Source organism: Nuphar pumila, chromosome 5 (assembly GCF_984573655.1).
Source record: "Nuphar pumila chromosome 5, dmNupPumi1.hap1.1, whole genome shotgun sequence".
NCBI lineage: Eukaryota > Viridiplantae > Streptophyta > Magnoliopsida > Nymphaeales > Nymphaeaceae > Nuphar > Nuphar pumila.
In genome coordinates, this window is record NC_143253.1 from 11,220,703 (window position 1) to 11,242,601 (window position 21,899).

General features: G+C 40.2%; 1 long non-coding RNA gene across 1 annotated transcript; it reads right to left on the reverse strand.

Moving 5' to 3' along the window:
* Positions 1-14,325: 14,325 nt before the first annotated feature.
* Positions 14,326-15,604, reverse strand: LOC149836776 (uncharacterized). Its single transcript, XR_016432057.1, has 2 exons — positions 15,398-15,604; positions 14,326-14,571 (listed from the first exon to the last, which is right to left on the reverse strand). It is a non-coding gene; the product is annotated as an uncharacterized LOC149836776 (long non-coding RNA).
* Between the last annotated feature and the right edge of the window lie 6,295 nt (positions 15,605-21,899).

Here is a 21,899-nt window from a genome sequence, read left to right on the forward strand (position 1 = left end):
TGTCATGTGAGAAGACACACTAGTATTAGGGAACCATGCATGGTCATCCTAATTGTCAGAGATGCCCATGGCTGCCAAAGCTTGAGGAACGTCTTTTGCTTAGTAGGTTTGGTTGGATCGGTGCCAGCATTTGAGCGCAATATGATTGGGCTTGAAACAAATTTGGCAGATAACACTCTTTTCTTTTTGAGATCCTTTGTATGCTCCATGGGACAAATTGTTATTGGTTTGGTTGGCCTGTTGATGAGGTCTTGCCAAATTTGAATTATTATTTTTGTGGGAACCGGCTCCTTGGTAGGAGGCTTGTTGACCGAATTGAGCAAATTCTCTTTCCCTCGAAGAGAACATTTTGTTGGGTCCTCCTCTTTCTTGTCGCTGCCCAAAGAAGGCAACGCTGCTGTTTGCATCCTCTGGATGCTCGACTGCAACATAAAAGTTCCTCATGGTTTCATGACTTTGAAGTAGAGGGATGATTTCCCTATACGATAGAGTGGGCAGCTTCAACATAGCAGTGATGGATGACTTGTAACATGATCCGAGTCTATTTAGGAGATTGAAAACTTTTGTTGGGTCACTAATTCCAATAGCCTCCAACTCATCACAGATGTTCTGAAAACCTCTAATATATTCTGTGACAAATGAATTTCGCCTTCTATACATTTGTAGTTGTTGGATTAGGTATCACTCTCTCTCATAAGAGTCAAGAGCGAAGGATTCCTCCAATGTGGCCTAGACTTGAGCAACAGTTTCTTGACCTACGATTAGGCCAAGAACCTCTTCAGATGGAGTTTTGGTGATGCAGCTCCTTAAGATCCAATCAGACTTCTTCCATGCCCTGAACGTTGAATTCTCTGATATTTTTTCAGGAAAATCAGGTGTGGGGATGCTAATGATAGGCTATGGCATAGGAGTTTTGCCATTGATGAAACCAAGGAGATCCTGGCTTTCCATCAATCCCAGAATTTGGGTCTTCCACAAAAGGTATTGACTTAGCTTGAGGGAGACAAAATTTCCCATGTTTAGCATCGATGTATAAGGATAAAGTGGCTGAAATGGTGCATAGACTGGAGGTGAAGAAGAAGAGGCCATCTCAGATTACAAGAATGATAGCAGACACTGTCTCTATCGAAGCTCTGATACCATAACAAAATGAATGGGGTTGAGTTTTCTCAAAATGATAATTGTATTTCTCTCTATTACGTTCAAATGACATTTACACATTATATACGTGAACATTTGTTTTTATATTTTGTGATAACAGTAAAAAATAACAAGCAACAAAATGCAACAAACGTTTTATCTGATCTCATTGGAGACGTTATGGATTTCACAAATGATCTTAATACATAACAGCTCAGCTCACATGTGATTAATCGTTCACGTAACACCATTTAATGCTTTATTGGCTGTTGCTGCTTTATCGCACGTAACACCATTTGCTGCTTTATCGGCTGTTTCAGTTGTATGTGTATTATCCATAACAGCTGCATGTGCATTATCGATAATATCCCGATCCTTATCGCTAATAATGTTTGCATTTAGGAAAACCTCCATAAAAAAAATTCACTATCCCATTCAGTATAGAAGTCTTTTAAGTGCTCTTTAGTACACCTAACAATTGAAACAAAGTACTCTTGATCTCTACAGAGTCACAGGGTGCGTAGACAAAAGATGATATACTACAGCATTGTGGCTCGGTTCAGTGCTGAGGCGGAATATAGATCTATGACGTCCACAACAGCCAAAATCACTTGGATATCATTCATTCTCAGAGATATTGGAATACCTCTATTCAATGTGCCTATACTTCATTGTGACAACATCAATGCTCTTCACATGTCTTCTAAGCATATCCAAATTGATTATCATTACTTTAGAAAGAAAGTCACCCAAGAAGCCTTAACTACTAAATTTGTTTCTTCTAAACAGCAATTTGCAGACATTTTCGCTAAACCTTTGTCCAAAGCGCAGTTCAACAAACTTGGCCTCGATAGACTGCATCGTTTAGGGAGAGTGACAGAATTACTATAAATACAAGACCAGAGGATCCAGATTCAAGCAAGCTAAGCCAACAAAATCAAGAGTCAGTATGGCAGCTATCTAAGGCCAACCGAACGAGTAAGTATCCAGTAAGGCAAATATTCAAAGGCAGCTGAATATGGTGACTGGTACGGAAACTGCTATTCAAAACCAACTGCCAAAGGAAAGACAACTTCAAATAAGATTGGCAAGTCAACCATCCAAGGCTGGCCGTCTCTTCAACGTAGCTCAATCCAAGGCAAGCCAACCAGCCTTGGATAAAGAAAAGAAAGAAGACAAAGCTGATCAATTATTCAAGGCAGGACAATGTAAACCTTCAAGCAAAAGGAAATCCCAAACAGCTATAGTCAACTATGGAAGGCCAACAACGCATTAGACAGATTAAAGAAAGTCTTCACATTGAGCAAATCAAAGGCCAAGCAAAACAGTAAACTAGCCTATTCGAAAATTTGAATCTAAAGAAAGAGAAGAGAGAAAAAGGCTACCACGTTGGATAAGCCTTCAAAATTCAAATAAAAAAATAAAAAAAACGTGTGTTGAGATCCTTTTAAAAATAGATCCAGCAATAATTTTGTCTTTTCTTTTTTGGCTTGGCCTACCTTTGATATATTTTGGCCCTCTTGGTAAAGGATGTACGCACGAGCCTATTGATTCAATACTGAACTGATCACCTTGTTTGCTTGTGGAGGTAGGTCAGTCTGACCCAACCACGTATATCATGTGCTTCGTTTTTGTGTTCCGTTTTTCTTTAACCTAGCTGCGCTGGCTTTGCTTCCTGTATGTACTTACGCAAGGGGTGATACCATGTTTCTTGTCCCTAGGGAGTTGCTATGTTTTGGCTTGCACAAGGAGTGACACCAGCTGAACCTAGACCACCTACCAAACGGCCTAGGTCCCATCTAAGCCAAACCCCTGTTAGTACCCTAGCTCCTCCTTAACCATACATGGCTGAAATACAGTGTCTTGTCTTGATCTGTATGTTTTTTTCAGAGTCAACGTACCAATACCTTTTTGAAAATCTCCCGGTCTTTTTTTTATGAATAGCTGCAGTTTTTTCATTTTTATCAAACTGACAGATCCACATGAGATCATAGTTTGTTGCACCAACTTCAGATTTTATTTTTATCAGTTCAATCAGAAAAAAGCACTTCAGGTTTTATTTTGTGAAATAACGTATACAAGCTGGCAAATTGGCCACTCCTGTTCTTTTTTTTTTTTGTGAAAGGCAAGGTGGGGTTAGGCAGACCCCAACCAGTTATTATTCAACATACCACACTGGGTTTTGAAACCACAAGGATACGTGTGCTGACCACCCCCTTTGGTTGGCTACTCCTGCTCTCGTAAAAGACAATGCGATGAGTTCATCGGATTGGGCCAGCCCTCATTGGTCTGTTGTCACATCAGGTCAAACCTAGGCTGGGCGCTTTTAAATCGGGCTCAAACTCGGTCCATTCTAAGGCAGGTACCTAGCTTAATGTGAGCACCTAGCTAAGATAGCATGTAGGTAGCCCAAGCCACAGTGTGCTCAACTAGCATCAAAATATTTTAGAATGCACCGAGTACCTTTTGTTTTAGCTTCATTAGTGTTCAACAATCATCAAAATAGCCTGTGAGGGTTTCACTCATCTGGTAAAGGCGATGTCAATGTCACCAAGTTGACAGGATGTCACAAGTTCAAAACCCATTGGCATCCCTTGCCAAAGGGCGAAGCTGGGTGTACTCCACGGTGGGCAGGGGAGACCTTAAGGGTTTTACCAACCGGAGGCCACCAAGGTGTTTGGTTTCCTTGGACTACTCAATAAACAGAAAAAACCTAGCATCAAAATAACTAACCTTTGACCTAATCCACTCTCATGACAAACATGCTTCCTATGACCATATTGTTAGGAAAGTTTTAAAATATTAAATCTTGATGATTTTGTTTACTACCAAAAGTGTTTTGAAAAAGTTTAGTCCCATATCTAAGAGAGAAGTTTTTCAAGAGGTTTAAATAGAGAGTTTGTTATCTATTCTTTACTTTGGTAAGCCTTGAGTATTTAGGTGGATTGCGAACGTTGTTGCGCATCGTGCAACAACGAACGCGCCATTCGCGCACACACACACGCGCGTGTGTGCGCAAGGGCGCTTGAGGCGCAATGTGGCATTTTGATGGCGCACTTTGCACTTCGCAGCGGTGCAAGATACAAATATCCGTTTTGGATTTTCGGTTTTGAGATATTTGGCCGTTTGAAAGGTTTTAATAGCATTTATATTGAGTTTATGTTGCATTGTGACTGTTGGACGGTTTTGAAGGCCTTTGATTGACAGTCAAAGGTGGGTGACCGTTCAAGGACCTTTTCGTCCTATTTTCAAACCGTCTGGATTATGGCCATTAATCTCATTTATCTCAAAACGTTTTGGCCTTTCTCACAAGTCTATAAATCTCTTCATTTTCTGTCTTTTGAATTATCAGAATTTCTGACTCTCCACTTTTCTCGTTTTTTCTCAGTTTGGCTTGCAGAGTTCATGTGTGGAAGAGGTCATCTGTTCTTGAGAAGCGGTGACTCTCTTAAGGTTCAAGCCTAGTTGTATCCTGAGAACTCAGTCGTAACAAAACCCTTTTTCGCATCTTCGGAATTCCCGGAGTGGGGCGATTGAAGTTCTAAAGATAACGATCTTAAGAACGTGCCTCTAGGCTTGAAATCACTTTTCTGAAATCCATTTTTCACAAGGTTGGAATCACAATTTTAGAACTTCAATATGGTCTCTGGTTCGACATCCAACTCCATCAATCTGCTTAGCCATGACCTTGAAAAAGTCGATCGATTTGATGGGTCAAACTTCAAGCGGTGGCAATCAAAGGTCTCTTTCTTGCTGTCCGAGTTGCATATCGACTATTTCCTCAAAAAGCTCTGTCCCACTATCATTGCTGGAGAAGTTGAGACAAAAGAACAGAAGAAAGAGCGAGAGAAATGGCATACTGACAACTACCGATGCAAAGGGCATATCCTGAACACACACATGGGCGCGTACGTGCACAAGGGCGCTTGAGGCACAATGTGGCATTTTGATGGCGCACTTTGCACTTCGTAGCGGTGCAAGGTGCAAATGTCCATTTTGGATTTTCGGTTTTGAGATATTTGGCCGTTTGAAAGGTTTTAATAGCATTTATATTGAGTTTATGTTGCATTGTGACTGTTGGACGGTTTTGAAGGCCTTTGATTGACAGTCAAAGGTGGGTGATTGTTCAAGGACCTTTTTGTCTTATTTTTAAACCGTCTGGATTATGACCATTAATCTCATTTATCTCAAAATGTTTTGGCCTTTCTCACAAGTCTATAAATCTCTTCCTTTTCCATCTTTTGAATTATCAGAATTTCTGACTCTCCAGTTTTCTCCTTTCTTTCTTCTTAGTTTGGCTTGCAGAGTTCATGTGTGGAAGATGTCATCTGTTCTTGAGAAGCGGTGACTCTCTTAAGGTTCAAGCCTAGTTGTATCCTGAGAACTCAGTCGTAACAAAACCCTTTTTCGCATCTTCGGAATTCCCGGAGTGGGGCGATTGAAGTTCTAAAGATAACGATCTTAAGAACGTGCCTCTAGGCTTGAAATCACTTTTCTGAAATCCATTTTTCACAAGGTTGGAATCACAATTTTAGAACTTCAATATGGTCTCTGGTTCGACATCCAACTCCATCAATCTGCTTAGCCGTGACCTTAAAAAACTCGATCGATTTGATGGGTCAAACTTCAAGCGGTGGCAATCAAAGGTCTCTTTCTTGCTGTCTGAGTTGCATATCGACTATGTCCTTAAAAAACTCTGTCCCACTATCGTTGCTGGAGAAGTTGAGATAAAAGAACAGAAGAAAGAGCGAGAGAAGTGACATACTGACAACTACCGATGCAAATGGCATATCATGAACACTTTAGCCGATTCTCTCTTTGACCTGTATTCACCATTGGAGTCGACTGGAGAGTTGTGGAATGCTCTCGAGATCAAGTACAATACAGAAGATGTTGGTAACAAAAGGTTTATCGTAGATCAGTATATTAATTTTTCTATTATTGATGATAAGCTGATACTTGATCAAATTCATGATATGCAAATTCTGGCCTATAAGATCAAAGGAGAAGGTATGTATCTTGATGATGACTTCCAAGTTGTTGTCATCATTGGGAAACTACCAGATTCCTGGAAAGAATATAGGAATCACCTAAAACATAAAAATGAGAAAATCACTTTAGATAGTCTTCTTAAGGACATCCGAATTGAGGAGAAGACTCGTCTTCGTGACAAAAAGAATCCGAGTACTAAAGAAGGTTATCCTAAAGTGAATTTTGTTAGTAACAAGGGTGGCAAAATCATGAAAACCCAGAAAATCAAAAAGAATTTCGTGAAAGGGAAAAAGCCAACTGATAAAAAGAAAATTAGTTGTTATGTTTGTGGAAAGTTTGACCATTTTGCTAGAGAATGCAGAGAACGGAAGAGGACTGGTCCTAAGCCAAATGAGTCAGAAGAGAGGCTTGTTGCTGTAATCTTTGAAACCTTTATGGTGGTTGCAAATAAGGACTGATACCTGGATACTGGAAGCACTGTTCATGTGGCAAACGACAGAAACTTGTTCAAGTCGTATGAAGTAGTGGGGGAGGGATGCAATCTCTTTATGAGATTTTTTAGAGGTTTTAGAAGGTCAAAAATAATTAATTTTTGAGACTGGTCAAGACATTACAAGTTCAGCTTGGGATTCAGGCTTTGACAAGTTCCAAAGATTTGACCAGATCTCAACGGTCCTGATGAATTTTTGAGATCTATAAATTGGGTCTGAAAGCTAACAGGTGTTTGCTATTACAATTAAATTTTTAAGATTTTTGGCTATGAGACCTGACTTAGGAAATTTTTGAAAGTAGTCAGTCAAAAACCAGTTAGGATCGAGTGCGATTTCTGACAGGGTCTAGTAAAAACATGATATCTACATATCTAAAATTAATTTTCATCATCTTTAAATTGAGTTCAGTCTAAGAAAGATGGGACTAACTAGAGTAATTTTTTTTTAAGAATTTTTAACATTGTTTAACTATAGAAACACAAATTTTGAAGACCAAACTATGATACAGGCCTATACTGATCATTCCTAAGAACATGCAAAATTTTGGTCCGACTTCTGAAAGTCGGATCATAACATGGTTATTAGATGTCGGATTCTAATGATTCAAAATTTAATTTAGATGTTCGAGAATCAAAGAACTTGCATGGGTACCCAAACATGGCACAAAATCTGAGAAAGATGTAGAACTACAGAAATCATTACACAAAAATCGAGAAGGGAGTGGGCAATTGTTAGAGTCTGATTCTCTAAGGGATTCAACTCTATAGATCCAGTCGTAGGGAACTGAGCCAGGCGCGAAAGCAGAGGATGCGCATGTGAGGGGAAACACTCGAACTAGCAGGGCTGCAGGGGCAACAATGGCCTGGGTGCTGGTGCTGCTGCTGCTGCTGGTCATGCAATGTATCCTGCATCAGGGGACACACTGCTAACTGAGTAGAAACAAGGGTTGAGAGAGGCACACAGGAAAGACGCACCACAAAGGTGCGCTCGGACTGGCTTATGCTGGGGCATGCAGCAGGATCGTGTCTCAAGCTAGGGACACAGTCACATGATAACAAGAAGGGGGGAAATGCGTGTTCGGGGCAAGGACACAAATAGGAAAAAACCAGCAGGAAAAGAGAGGCTTCTCACCTGAACGGAGGCAGGTGGCTAGGGCATCGACTGGATGGGAGAATATCGATCCCGACTGGCCGACAATAGCGGAGGTAGACATTCAAGTGAGGGAGCAGAATAAAGAGTAATCACACAAGAACCAAAATGAAACTCAGAAGTTGAACTCAATAAATCTCAGCGAAGAAAAACTAAACTATATAGGCCTATTTATATAATATAAAAATGAGATGACAGATAAGCTACACAGGAACACTCTCACCCTAGATGTGAGTCTAGAGAGGACTCCTGACATATTTCCAGCCTGGGTAGGACTCTAGTCTGAGTTGGACTCTGTTAAATCCAACAGAATCTGATAAATCTCATAGAGTCCCGCTTAGAGTTGGACTCAAGCTGGGGTGGCTCTTCTAATGGATCCTCAGGCAGAACAGATCCAACTATAGCTGATTTCCTGGGTAGGACCCAGAGCAAAAAAGGGTTCGTAACATATGAATTCAGATTTGATGTATATATGGTAATACTAAAACCAAGTATGGTTCAACTGATTCGGTGGTGTGGCCAATTAGCCCTTCCTCAAACTATGACTTGGATCATCAATGGGACAGGGGAGGGTTAGTTTAAAAAAGGGGGTACACATTTAATAATCCCGTCGATTGTAGGTACAATCAAGATCAAATATCTTTGATGCAAGTTATTTTGAGTCAATCTAACCTCATGAATGTATATTCAATGCATTCGATTTAGTGGGATCAACTCTTAAATCATGTTTTTTTGACAAAAATGCCTTTTAATTTAAAAAAAACCAGTACATTTACAACCATTAATTTGTACATCACCCCAAAAACCTGTGTACCAGTTTTTGCTAAAAACATGTAGATAACATCCATCGGGTCGTTTGGACCAAAAAAGCAAAAAAAATAGTCGAAAAAAAAAGACAGTTTGTCAAGTTGTTTGTACATACAAATGATTGTAGCAAACTTTCACCCTTCAAAAAGAGATGGATTAAAAGAAGATTGGATCATGACCTGCAATACATGACTCCAATTTTTGAACAAAAAAAAAGGACATAAAATGAAAACAGAAGAACAGCATACTGTCACACTGTAATCACTTAGAGAGCCACAACCGACTATACACTCAACCAGGATGCGAGAGATGGAAAAGGAAGTTTATGAAGAAGAGAGGGTGATCAGAAGCACCAATGTCATCGCTGCAGCAGCAGCAGCAGCAGCAGCAGCAGCTGCCCTTGCTCCAATTGCAGATCCCCCACTTGAGTATGAATCGTGAGAACCCGTGACCCCAGTAATACTCCTTCCTCCTGAACCCTTCTGGCCCCCACTACTCCCAACAGAGAAACTGCAAAACCATTATATGACAACAAAGTTAGGATGGTTAACTGTGACCTTACTACAGATTTGGGTCAAGTATCTGAATGAACCAACAACCAAATCCATCTAGTCATATTTGGTATGGCCCCATTGATCATGCCCCCTTCAGAGCTGTCAACGGGTTGGGTCTGTATCAAGAAAATGGCCTGACTTGAAGCAGAATAATCGGGTATGGGCATGGAATGATGCTCAGGTCAATCCAAACCTGACCCAAGTAATATGTTGGTAGGGTTTGAACTATGGTTTTGTTTGATATATTACCTGTCCCAGCTTGACCCAAGTAATCTATATGCATTTTTAGCTATATCTATATTAGTTCTATTATTGGACTGAACAACCGTAACTTAGTTACAGTGGCACACACTAGGTTTGATCTCCAAAGACAAAAACTAACCTTTGGATCATGTTTGGTATGTTTTTTTTTTAGGAAAGTTTGGTATGTTATATATATCTTATTCTCATGTGTTAAAAGTTAACTCAGATATGATGTTTTATGTCATTTTTAAACCATCCACATCTTCATGAAGTGTTAATAGTGAAAACGGGTCGGGTCTTAGATGCTGTAAATGTAGACCCGAACCCAAACGGATTATGTACTCTGACCCGAATGGTTTTCCATATTTTAAAACCAAACCTAACCTGATTATGTACCCAAACCCGAACTGACTATATACCTGAACCGACCTATACCCGGACCCGCTTAGTACCTGATCCATCTGGAAGTTTCTAATCAGTAAATAATACATATTCAATTAAACATTTAAATATGTTGATAAACTTAGAATTAATATGGATTGCATTTTAGTAATCTAAACTTTAATTCATTTTTTCATATACTTCCTATTGCCTTTTCGTCCTGAAAATTGTGAACTGAATCCCAGAATAATACTCAAAAGAGCTCATTGAATTTGATACATTTTGAACATGCATGTATAATCATATATTTATATTATATTTCATATAATATATGTAATTACATATAAAATATATCATATATGTATATAGATGCAAGGTTCGGCTGAGTCATGGGCAAACTTGGCTGGCTCGGCTGAGTCATGGGCAAACTTGGCTGGCTCGGCTGAGTCATGGGCACAAGCGAGTTATACTGGATTTGAACCCTGAACGATCCGGGCTGAGACATCGGGTTGACCCAGTGAGTTTTCAAACTATGGTTAGATCTAGATCGATAAAACAAATGAGTATACTACTGCATGGTATCATGGCTGAGAACCACTATATATGTTCTGTATATATTTTAAAAACTCCACGAATTATATGAGTCGATTTGGGCTTTCATTTTCTCAACCTGACATAGACGGAACCCAAACCCATCCCATCAACGTGAGTCGGTTTTGGTTTTAACTTTGACTTTGACTTGATCTCCAATCTTAAATTCAGATTGAAATCTTGGTTCATGACGGTTGAAAGTCACAAAAATCAAAGAAAGCTGCGCTGCAACCGAGATAACTTTTTTTTTTTTTTGATAATCTAATGGAAAAACCACCCTCACCTATCTCTGTTTGGCTGGCCTCCAGTTGGTAAGGGACACTTGCCACCCGTGGGTTTCGAACTTGTGACGTCCGATCAACTTGATGGCAACCGAGATAACTTTCACAAAAGAGGTACGAAAACCAAGCCAACTCGGTTGCCCCATTATCATCATTCTTGTCCAAATCAAATCAATTAGATGCCACTAAAACATGTGGATCTAACAGAAAAGTTTCTCAAACATTCAGAGATCTTGATCAAGAATATTGACCCATTGACTCTTATCATTCCTTGGCTTATGACACTGGTTAAGAGAAAGTAAGACCGGTGAGTTAACCGTGGACCCACGCGCAAAACTGCGTCCTGAAATTGTGGTCACACTTTGAAACAAGGTGCACGTGAAACGGGAAACTTCAATCTTATTGAAAAAACGAACGGGAAACGTTTCACAAAAAAATCAAAATTGCCAAAACATGAGAAACATGTACCCCATAAAAAGAAAACGCATGGAAAAACATGTGGAAAATGTATGGAAAAAGCATTTCTCAAATGTGGGAAACGTGTTTCCCATGTTTCCCTTAAGGTGGGAAACATGGTTTCTGTACGTTTCAGAAACGTGGTGTTTTTCGTTTTGGAAACCGTTTCTCAGGAAACATGTTTTCCAACTTCTTCTGTTAACCCTGGTTTAGAAACAACACATATGCAACTTTTACATCTGTGTGAGACGGGCGACACCTGTGAGTGTTGAACATGGTTCAGATTTCAGAAATCGACGATCATCTCGGTGCCTTCTTCAGATCGAACCCTTTTCTTTCTCTATTTTTGATAGGCAAGCTGGGTTTAGTTCATTAACAGCAAAGAATATGCAAAAAGATAAGAAAGAGGAAAGTTGGGAAACACCCGTTTAGTGACGGTTTGGATCATCATACCGTGGGAACTGAAACGAAAGACTATTCTCAGTCAGGGACCTGGGATTTCAGTCAAGAGTGAACTGACGAAAACCATGAACAACACAGAAACAGTAAAACCCTTCACAGAATCACAGAAGTGACAGAATCCCACATAAAGAGAGAGAGAGAGAGAGAGAGAGAGAGAGAGAGAGAGAGAGAGAGAGAGAGGACTCACCTTGATGGCAACAAGCAACTACCATGGCCTGCAGAGATTCAGATTCAACAAAAGAAGAAAACACAAAATTAAGAATAAATCAGGCAAACCGAAAGTCATGATTTCTCATTCAACAGTTCTAAAAGAATAGAAGATCACAAAAAAAGTGGAAAACGGTACAATACTTGGGTTGAGGGAGGTGAGGGAGGCGGAACCAGAGAAGTCGCAGCTCTGAGGGGAGAAGCCGCTCTTGAGGAAGTAGTCGTTGAAGGCGAAGGAGGCGTGGGACTGGAGGTCAGTGGGGAGGTAGCAGGGTCCCCCGGGCTGTATGGCCGTGCAGTCTGCACCCCCGTACCCGCACACCCAATCAAGCGCCCCTTGCAACGCCGTGTCCGGCGCGTTATTCTTCGCCACGCACCACATCTCCACATTCACATTGTACTTCTCTCCCGCAGACGACCCCCCAACCACTACCGTCAACAAGTTCATCAACAACCAGAAGCAGAAGAAGGAGGAGGAGGAGGAGGGAAGGGTTTTCTCCATGGTTGGTAGAAGAGCTCTGTGTGTGTGTGTGTGAGAGAGAGAGAGAGCATAGAAAATAGCCGTTTGGGATGCGATGGTGGTGAGGGAATCGAATCGGATTTTGATTATTCGTTTGAAATGAATCGCCGTATCGTCATGTTGGGGTTGCAGGGTTCGGACGCGAGAGACCTTTGGGAAAGCAGCAGATGCGTGTCAATCGGCGTTCTCGTATGCCCCCACCCCAGTCTCTCTTTTTTTTTTTTAGGAAAGGCAGATATGGTGCAATCACATTGCACATTTTGAGTGTGCCACGAAACCTGGTTGCCCTTCATCTACTGTTTAGCCCTAATAACTGACAGTCTGTCATCCAAAGATGAAGGACGACAACGTGCAGCGGTACACTCAAAGTGCGCGATGTGATTGCACAAGGGAAGGCCAAGTGCAGCAGCAGCAGCCCACTAAAGCGTGCAATGTGATTGCAGCTGATTTATCGTAGCACTAGACAGATATCAGGGCAAGTTATACATCACCGATCATTGGTTATTTTATATTCAGTCTCGATGGCACGTCTCATTTGGGCACCATGCATCTCATTTGAAAACCCGTGATGGTGGGGGCTCACTCATATCTCCATCGAGTGAGATGTGTGGTGGGGATTGATATCGGCCTGTATTGTCAGACACGTATCGTATCAGCAGAAACTTGATACGCTTCACGCCTGAATAAGTTATTTTTTAATAAATGTAAAAAATACTTAAAATTATCTTTTAATATTATTTAATAGATTTACCGTGTGTCAACGTAATGAATGCCACACAATATTTTTAAATGATTTTTTGGCCCATTCAGAATGAGTATCAGTATCGGCCGATTCACCTGAGAACGATACTGACAACATTGGTATCTATGGTCTAGTGGCTGCCCCCATCGTTGGTTGTCACTAGAGGTTTTAGTCTTTTAGAAATTGGGTGTAATGTAATGAAAGTAATATGGCGCTTTGTAGTTGTTCCCTCGTGCTGTTGTGGCATACAACTAATCAAAGCTTCCTTTTACTTTCTCTCAAACGTCCCCCTCCATTCTCCATTTCTCAAAAAGTAATACTAACTTTTGCCACTTTTTTAAGCAAATACCTCCTTCCTCTACTGCATTTAGTTTTAGAAGATTAGGTTAATGCTGATTGTGAAGCTAAAATTGTCACATTACCCCCAAGCAAAGTGCCTGTACACAATTTTCTTTGTGCTACTAATTGGTTTTTTGTTAAACGGTTATGCTGTTGAGTATCAAAGATTACCAAAGCTAGGTAAGGCTTTCATTAGTTAGGACAAGTTGAGAGATTATAATTAAGGATATATATATATATATATATATATAGTAATGGGTAAGTGGTAAATGAAATATACTAGATGATACCTGCTAAATGAGTTTTTCAGGGTTATTTTATTTTATTTTTAAATTCTGACCATACAAATGTGATCTATGGACTTGATTTTATAGGGATTAAAAGTGTTGGATTTCACACATGGGTGGGTTTTTATAAGGTTTGAAAAAACAACAGTCTATATATATATATATATATATATATATATATATATATATATATATATATATATATATATATATATATATATATATAGAGAGAGAGAGAGAGAGAGAGAGGAGAGAGAGAGAGAGAGAGTTGGGTAGCACTACAACAGAGCAGTAGATTAGCGACGACCACCTTTCGTCGCTAATCCGTCGCTAATCCGTCGCTAACCATGTTAGCGACGGATTAGCGACAACGCGGCGACAGTATGCTTACGTCGCGAATATTTCGACGCTAACTGGCGACGGAATAATTCCGTCGCCAAGTCCGTCGCTAATTGCGACGGAATAACGAGCGCTATATTCCGTCGCCAATCCGCCGGTACTAAACGGCGACCACGGCGTGGCGACGGATTTAATTCCGTCGCTAAGCCGTCGCTAGATTAATATGAATAGCGATGGAATCATCCGTCGCTAATCCGTCGCAAAAACGAAAAAAAATAAAAAAAATTTTATTTAAAAATTAATTACGGAGAACTGTACAATTTATATTTCCTGTACAATTTATATTTCCTGTAAATAAAAAACAAACCACACAAAAAAATTCATATAACAAGTATCTATAATAATTAATCGTTCCACCTTAAAACTAAGAAGTTTAATTATTTACAATTCAACAATTACAATTAGGAAAAATAAAAAAAATAGAACTTCTTCAACACAGTCCTCTAATCATCGCCAAGATTTTGTGTGTCTTCTTGTTCATTGTCTTTATCTGTCCCTTCAGCTCCACTACCCTGATTATCGCTAGCAGCCTACACAAGAAAAGAACAGTCAGTATTGATAAACAAAATATAATGAAATAAATTACACACTATATGTGATTCTATCATGTGCTCATGTGTGATCTAAGGCAATAAAAAAACTCTATATGTGATTCTATCATGCTCATATGTGTGCTAAGGCAGTCAAAAAATTGAATATGTGATTATAGCATGTTCATATGTGTTCTAAGGCATATAAAAAAACTCTATATGTGATTCTACCATGCTCAGATGTGCTTTAAGGCAAGCAAAAAACTATATATGTGATTCGATCATGCTCGTATGTGTGCTAAGGCAGTAAAAAAATTGAATATGTGAATATAGCATGCTCATATGTGCTCTAAGGCAGGCAAAGCCAAAAATTTTATATGTGATTCTATCATAAATGATATATAACATGTTCATATGTGTTCTAAGGCAGTTAAAAAACTCTATATGTTATTATAGCATGTTCATATGTGTGCTAAGGCAGTCAAAAAACATAATATGTGATTATAATATGCTCATATGTGTTCTTAGGCAGTAAAAAAACTGAATATGTGATTATAGCATGCTTATGTGTTCTAATGCAATCAAAAAAACTTTATATGTGATTCTATCATGCTCATATGTGCTCTAAGACAGACAAAAAGTTAAATATATATATATATATGTGATTCTATCATGCTCATATGTGTGCTAAGGCAGTAAAAAAATTGAATATGTGATTATAGCATGTTCATATGTGTTCTAAGGCATCTAGAAAAACTCTATATGTGATTCTACCATGCTCAGATGTGCTTTAAGATAGTCAAAAAAACTATATATGTGATTATACCTGAGAGGGACCTGGAATCGAAGATCCCCTATCCTGAACAGCGGCCTTGATCTCATTTCGGAGAAAGGGGGCGACGGTGTATTGGAAGTAGTTATTCAGTGATTCATTAATGATCTCGCGTACATCATCACCGGAAAGAATAGTCGGCTGCTTGGAGCTTATGTCGGCGCAAGAAGTTGGTGAGCCGTAACTGGAAGAACCAATAACTGGTGAAGTGTTCATATTACTCCCAAACCCGAACACGCGACCTTTTTTGGGTTCACCTGCTGCAGTCACCCATGCTGTAGGATCAAATGATGGATGCTGAGTAGCGTCTTCACCATATCGCTCTACCATTTGTTGCTCATATGCCTCCTACAAAATAATGTTTAAAGTATTCATTAATAATTAATGATAACATTATGATGACTTGCATATATATTGCAATGATTATTAATAGAATTAATACATACCGTTGTCGTTCTCGCCTTCTCTGATACGAAGACTCCCGTGGTCTTCCGTTTATGTGTTTCTACAAACACATCCTTATATGGTACACTGCCTCCTTTTTCTGCTTCCTGCGAAGTTAAATGACAAAAGATTTAGTACACAAATTTGCAACTATACTTATAAAATTAATATTATATATTGATGAGTTACCATTTTCTTTAGGTGGCTCCCAAATGTCTTAGATCCACCTGTGTGTAGATGGGCTTCGGGCATCTTCGATCGATTTTGTGAAGCCTTCGCAGAGCGATTTTTAAATGCATCTCCCGCCCACATATCGCACATTTCATCCCAGTAATCTCTCCTGATAGTAATAGGACCATGGCCCTTCCACAGTAATGGATCATCTACTACGCCAGATGCTTTTTTTGCTGCAGTCTTCATAGTGTGCAGCATGTCTGCAAATCGATTGGCAGCCACCTTCTGCCACACCTTCCTTGCATCATTTTCTTCCACCGTAGTTGCAAAGCGATTCGAAGCCTACAAATATTTTTAGAAAGTTAGTAGACATTGCTTAAATAAATTAAATATGAAACACATTAACTATGAGGAACAACTGTATACCATGAATGGGGACCACAATCTGTCTAATACCTCCTTTGGGTACTCTTTCCATTGAGCAACTGGTCCTGGTAGATGTTGAAGAAGTGAATTCCTAATCTCCCGTACTACTTCTTGTGGCTCAAACCTCGTGCTGCACATGAATTGTTACACAGTAAATATCAATATAAAATATTTAAAAGATATGCAATAATTGAAAACAAAATACTTACGGTCGATTATCGATATACACTATTCGAATGAGTCTTCTTGTGCCAGCCTGTGAAGACCCTGTTTCCTGTGTTGGCTGTTGACTTGTGCGATCAACTGGTGTAGGTGGGTCGTATACAGGCGCAACATCATCTGTAAAAAAATACACACCAAGTTCTCAGAATGTGCATTTGAACTAATCAAGCATCTAATTAGTTATATGATATACCTATCACAGGACCCCGTGAAGATGAAGGTTGAGCCTGGCTACTACTGGATGAGCGACCACTATAACCTCCACGAACCATATTCTAACAAATAACATATGTCATACAATACATTCAAATAATTCACATCAAGTATTACAATGCATTCAAGTCATTCACATCAAGCATTGCAATGCATTCAAATAATCGTTTCTAAATTCTTCTCCATGAAACGCCCAGTTCTGATAATCACTCACAAAACCCTTCCTGTATAGGTGATGTCTAACGCCATGAGGTTCTACAAATCGATTATTCTTACAAATCTTGCAGGGACACCTAATCCGACCTGTGGGATCTACCGTACTGACACTCGCCGTTGCAAATTCAATAAAACTATCGACACCATCCATATATTCATGCGATAACTCATTGTCCACTATCCTACGGTACATCCATTCACGGTTTGCAGTCATTCTGTCGTATGATGTTACGAATAGTATCCTAACAAATTAAAAAAAAAACAATCAGAATGCGACGATGAAGAAAATATCAAATTTATCATGCAATATACTATGTCAAACAATAACAAGAATTTTGATGCATGCATTGATAACTTAATATTTTCATGTGCAAACTATTAATGACATGATACAATCATTTGAAGCATGCTTTTATTATAAAATTTCACATGGAAGTCAAAATCAAATTGAAAGTAACTACATGCAAGCATGAATACAATTACATCAAACATTGCAATACATCATAATCATTCATATCAAATAAATGGCAAACATGTACCTGCAGCAAACACACTTCAATATCTCACTAACTACTACCATGCTTAGCATGGACTCCGTACTCCAAAAATAAGAACACTTCCATATTTCTACATTAAAATCATGCTCAGCATGATCTCCGAACTCCAACAAAGCAGTCCTAGATATCAACAACTAAGTGAGTGTGTGAACAATAAAGTGCTGCATTCAATAAATTAAATAACATGTGATACGTTTGCATCACTTACTCACCACGGGTATTTACCCGATTTGCATTGTTTTTGTCATTTACTTACCACAGGTGGCCGAGCACGAGTTGGTTCCGTTGAAAAATCTGCACAAAAACAAAACAAATTAAGTAACAAACTAACTAATCATGAAACAAGATGAAACACTAACTAAAAAAATCGGGTATTTCTCTCAAGGTACGGGCATTTTCTTATGTGAAACGTTTGAGAAATCGGGTAGAGGTAGGATTTCCATGCATGTTTTGATGGAAATCCATGGCGAATCAGTGGATCTACGAATCCACTATGTTATATTAATATTTTTCCTTGTTTTTCATTTTTTTTTTTCAAAAAGAAATCCATGGCACGATCGATGTGGTATGGGTGTCGGCTGACAGACCAGCCGAAGTCAAGCCGTGAACCCTCGTTGTTGGCCCATCCGAGTGATCGGCTGGGTATGATCCCTTTATTTCAAAAAAAAAAATCTTTTTATTCACGTTGGTGGCTGTTGGCTGGCTGGCAGCCAGCCGAGTAGCACTCGGCTGACTGCCAGCATGCTGGCAGGTGCGCCAGGCCCAGCACCCAGTCGGCTGGGTGCTAGGCGAGCCTATGACAGGGCCATAGCCGGCCCAGCCGGCCCAGCCGACAAAAATTCTTTTCAAAACAGGGAAGGGGGTTAAACCCCCTGCCGGAAAGGCAGTTCCGGCATGGGGGGTTGACCCCCTGCCGTGCCTTTACGGCAGGGGGGTCGACCCCCCATGCGTTTCCGGCAGGGGGTCGACCCCCCATGCGTTTCCGGCAGGGGGTCGACCCCCCATGCCTTTCCGACAGGGGGTCGACCCCCCTTGCCGGAAACGCAGGGGGTCGACCCCCCCTGCCGGAAAGCACGTTAGGGGGTTAAACCCCCTCCGTTTCCGGCAGGGAAGGGGCGTACCCCCTGCGTTTAGAAGAAGAAGAAGAAGAAGAAGAAGAAGAAGAAGAAGAACCTGCGCTTCGCCGGACGGTGGCGGGAGGTTGACGGGGAGCGGCAGCTGGCGAGCGCCGGCTGGCGAGCGGTGGACGGGGAGCGGCGGCTGGCGAGCGGCGGTGGCCGGACGGTGGCGAGGGCCGACGGGCGGCGGGAGGGTGCAGTACAGCGAAACAGGGAAAAGAGAAAGAGGGATGGGATTAGGGATTTACGCGACATTTAGCGACGGCTTAGCGACGGAAAAATTCCGTCGCGAAACCCAAATACCAAAAAAGCGACGGAATATATTCTGTCGCTACTCCGTCGCTAATTAGCGACGGAGTAGCGACGACAGAGTTCCCTCTCTAAATCCGTCGCTAAAATGGTGTTCTTGTAATCAAAAGTAGCGACAAAAACATGCAGTCGCTAATCCGTCGCTAAGTAGCGACAGATTAGCGATAAAAGTAGTTTCCTCGCTAATCCGTCGCAAATTAGCGACAGATTCTATCTCTAGCTAATCTGTCGCTAAGTAGCGACGGGAAAAATCCGTCGCTAATTTCCGTCGCTAATTAACAATTTTCTTGTAGTGTAGGTGCTATGATAAATGATACGTGCTAAATGTGGTTTTCTGTTCTTTAGGTTTTTTTTGGCAGTTCCGACCCCATAAATGTGTGGGGCATGATCGATGATTTATGAGGAATTCACACCTGGTCGTGTGTTTTTTACTAAAAAATGACATTTGGAGCCTCAAAAACTTTTGAAAATTTTGGACCTTTAATTTTTCAAACCTTATAAAAACCCACCTCTGTGTCTGAATCAAACACTTCAAGAGATCCCTATAAAATAAAGTACATAGATCACATCTGTACGGTCAAAATGAAAACAAAAAAAAAAACCCTGAAAAACCCATTAAGCACTTATCATTAAACATACTTCATTAAGCACCTGCCTCTCTCTCTCTCTCTCTCTATATATATATATATATATATATATATATATATATATATTACAATCAATTGTAGTGAATATTTGCTACCGACTTAGCAAAACCTATTCTTTTCACTCTTTTGGAATAAATCTAACCATACAGATATTTTTTGTACTGCTGAATTCTGACCAGTATAAAAGTGTTTTGGCTATGCAAAAGTTAATCACCATATCTTTTTTACTATAAATTAGACCATTTAAAAATGATTAATTTTGATAAAATCCACTAAGCTGAATGCATATATGAGGTCAGATTGAGTCAAAACAACTTGCATGGTGAGATCCCAACCAGATTGTGGGCAAAATTGATTGCAGCAAATATAAATCCATAATTAAAGTAGGCAATATACATTTGTAACGATAAATGGATCATTTCAATATGCACATTTAATGGTAGTTACCTCATGGGTTTATTTCCTTAACCCAGGTTAAAATTTTGGGAGACATTACATCATCAATTTCCCCATATATTTGATGTGTTTGAAGCAGGGGTGGAGCCACATAGGACCCAGGGTGCGCCCACCCTGACTCAAGAATCCATAACAGGGGTTCGGGCCAGGGTTGTGCAGTGCTCACCCTAGGTTGAGCCCGGGTTGGATAGTGCCCACCCTAGGGCCCAACCCATGTGTAAAAACACATGCCCCTCTCCACACCCGGATTCCCCCTCATGACTCAGGTGTGAGTCCATGCCCACTGATGTGACCATCTTAATTAGGGTTTTAATGTTTTTTGTGTTTTCTTGTCAATTAGCTTTAGGGATGACTCTATTAATAATGAATATTGAATGCTTATGTGGTTAAAATATTAGGAGGTTTGTTTTGTTTTTTTTTAATTAGCATAAATTAATGATTTTTAAGATTTAAGATATTTATTTAGATTTTTTCAAAATGACATGAATATTTAATTAGAGATTTAGGTTTTTTTTTGTCTTTTCAATTATCATTAAGGATGATTTCATTAATGAATTCTTGATTTTGGTTATTAAATACTTAATTTTTTTTTACTTTTGTTAGGATTTAAATTTTTTATTTTGGTTTTTGAAATTTTATGAATATTTAATGAGCTACTTATTTTTGAGTTTTTTTTTTCAATCAACATTAAACATGGTTCTATGAATGCATACTTAATTTTAATTAGAATTTTAGGGTTTGTTTTCAATTAACAGATCCATGAATGATGTTTGTTAGGATTTGTGATTTTGATTTGGTTCTTTTAAAATAGAATAAATGTTAGTTACGATTTTAAGGTTTTTTTTTGTTTTTTTCCAATTAGCATTAGGTATGAACCCATGAATAATAAATGCTTGAGTTTTGTTAAAACATTAGCAATTTTTTTACACTACAAGAAAATCGTGGATTAGCGACGACTTATATCCATCGTTAATCCGTCGCTAAACTGTTTAGCGACGGATTAGTGATGGATAGAGGCTATCTCGAATTTTTGCTCGCTAATTAGCGGAAAAACTTATCTGTCGTTAATTTCGTGGGTAATTTACGACAGATTAGCGACGGACATTATTCGTCGCTAATCCATCGCTACATTTAAAAAAAAAATAAAAAAAATGATCCCTGTCGGGCGGTATTCCAGCAGCAATAAGTCGGACTTATACCGCATCTGACAGGCATTGCACAGAATGATCGCTCTGCTTTGTCGCCGGACTTGTATCGTCCTCCGTGAACCAGTGCTCTCCGGCATCGCCGTCCTCTGTGAACCGACGTCGTCGTCCTCCGTGAACCAGCGTCGTCGTCCTCTGTGAACTGTCCTCCATGAACCAACGCCATCATCTTTCGTGAACCAGCGTCGTCGTCATCTTCCGTGAACCAGCGTCGCCGTCCTCCGTGAACCGGCGTCGTCGTCCTCCGTGAACTGGCGCCGACGTCCTCCAGCGATCGCCGACCGTCCTCCGGCGTCGCCGTCCTCCGTGAACCAGTGCTCTCCGGCGTCGCCGTCCTCCATGAACCGGCACCATCATCTTCTGTGAACCGGCGTCGCCGTCATCCTCCGTGAACCAGCGTCGCTGTCCTCCGTGAACCGGCGCCGACGTCCTCCAGCGATCGTCGACCGTCCTCCGACATCGCCGTCCTCCACTCTCCAACGCGCTCTTCGACATCGTCGTCCTCCGAA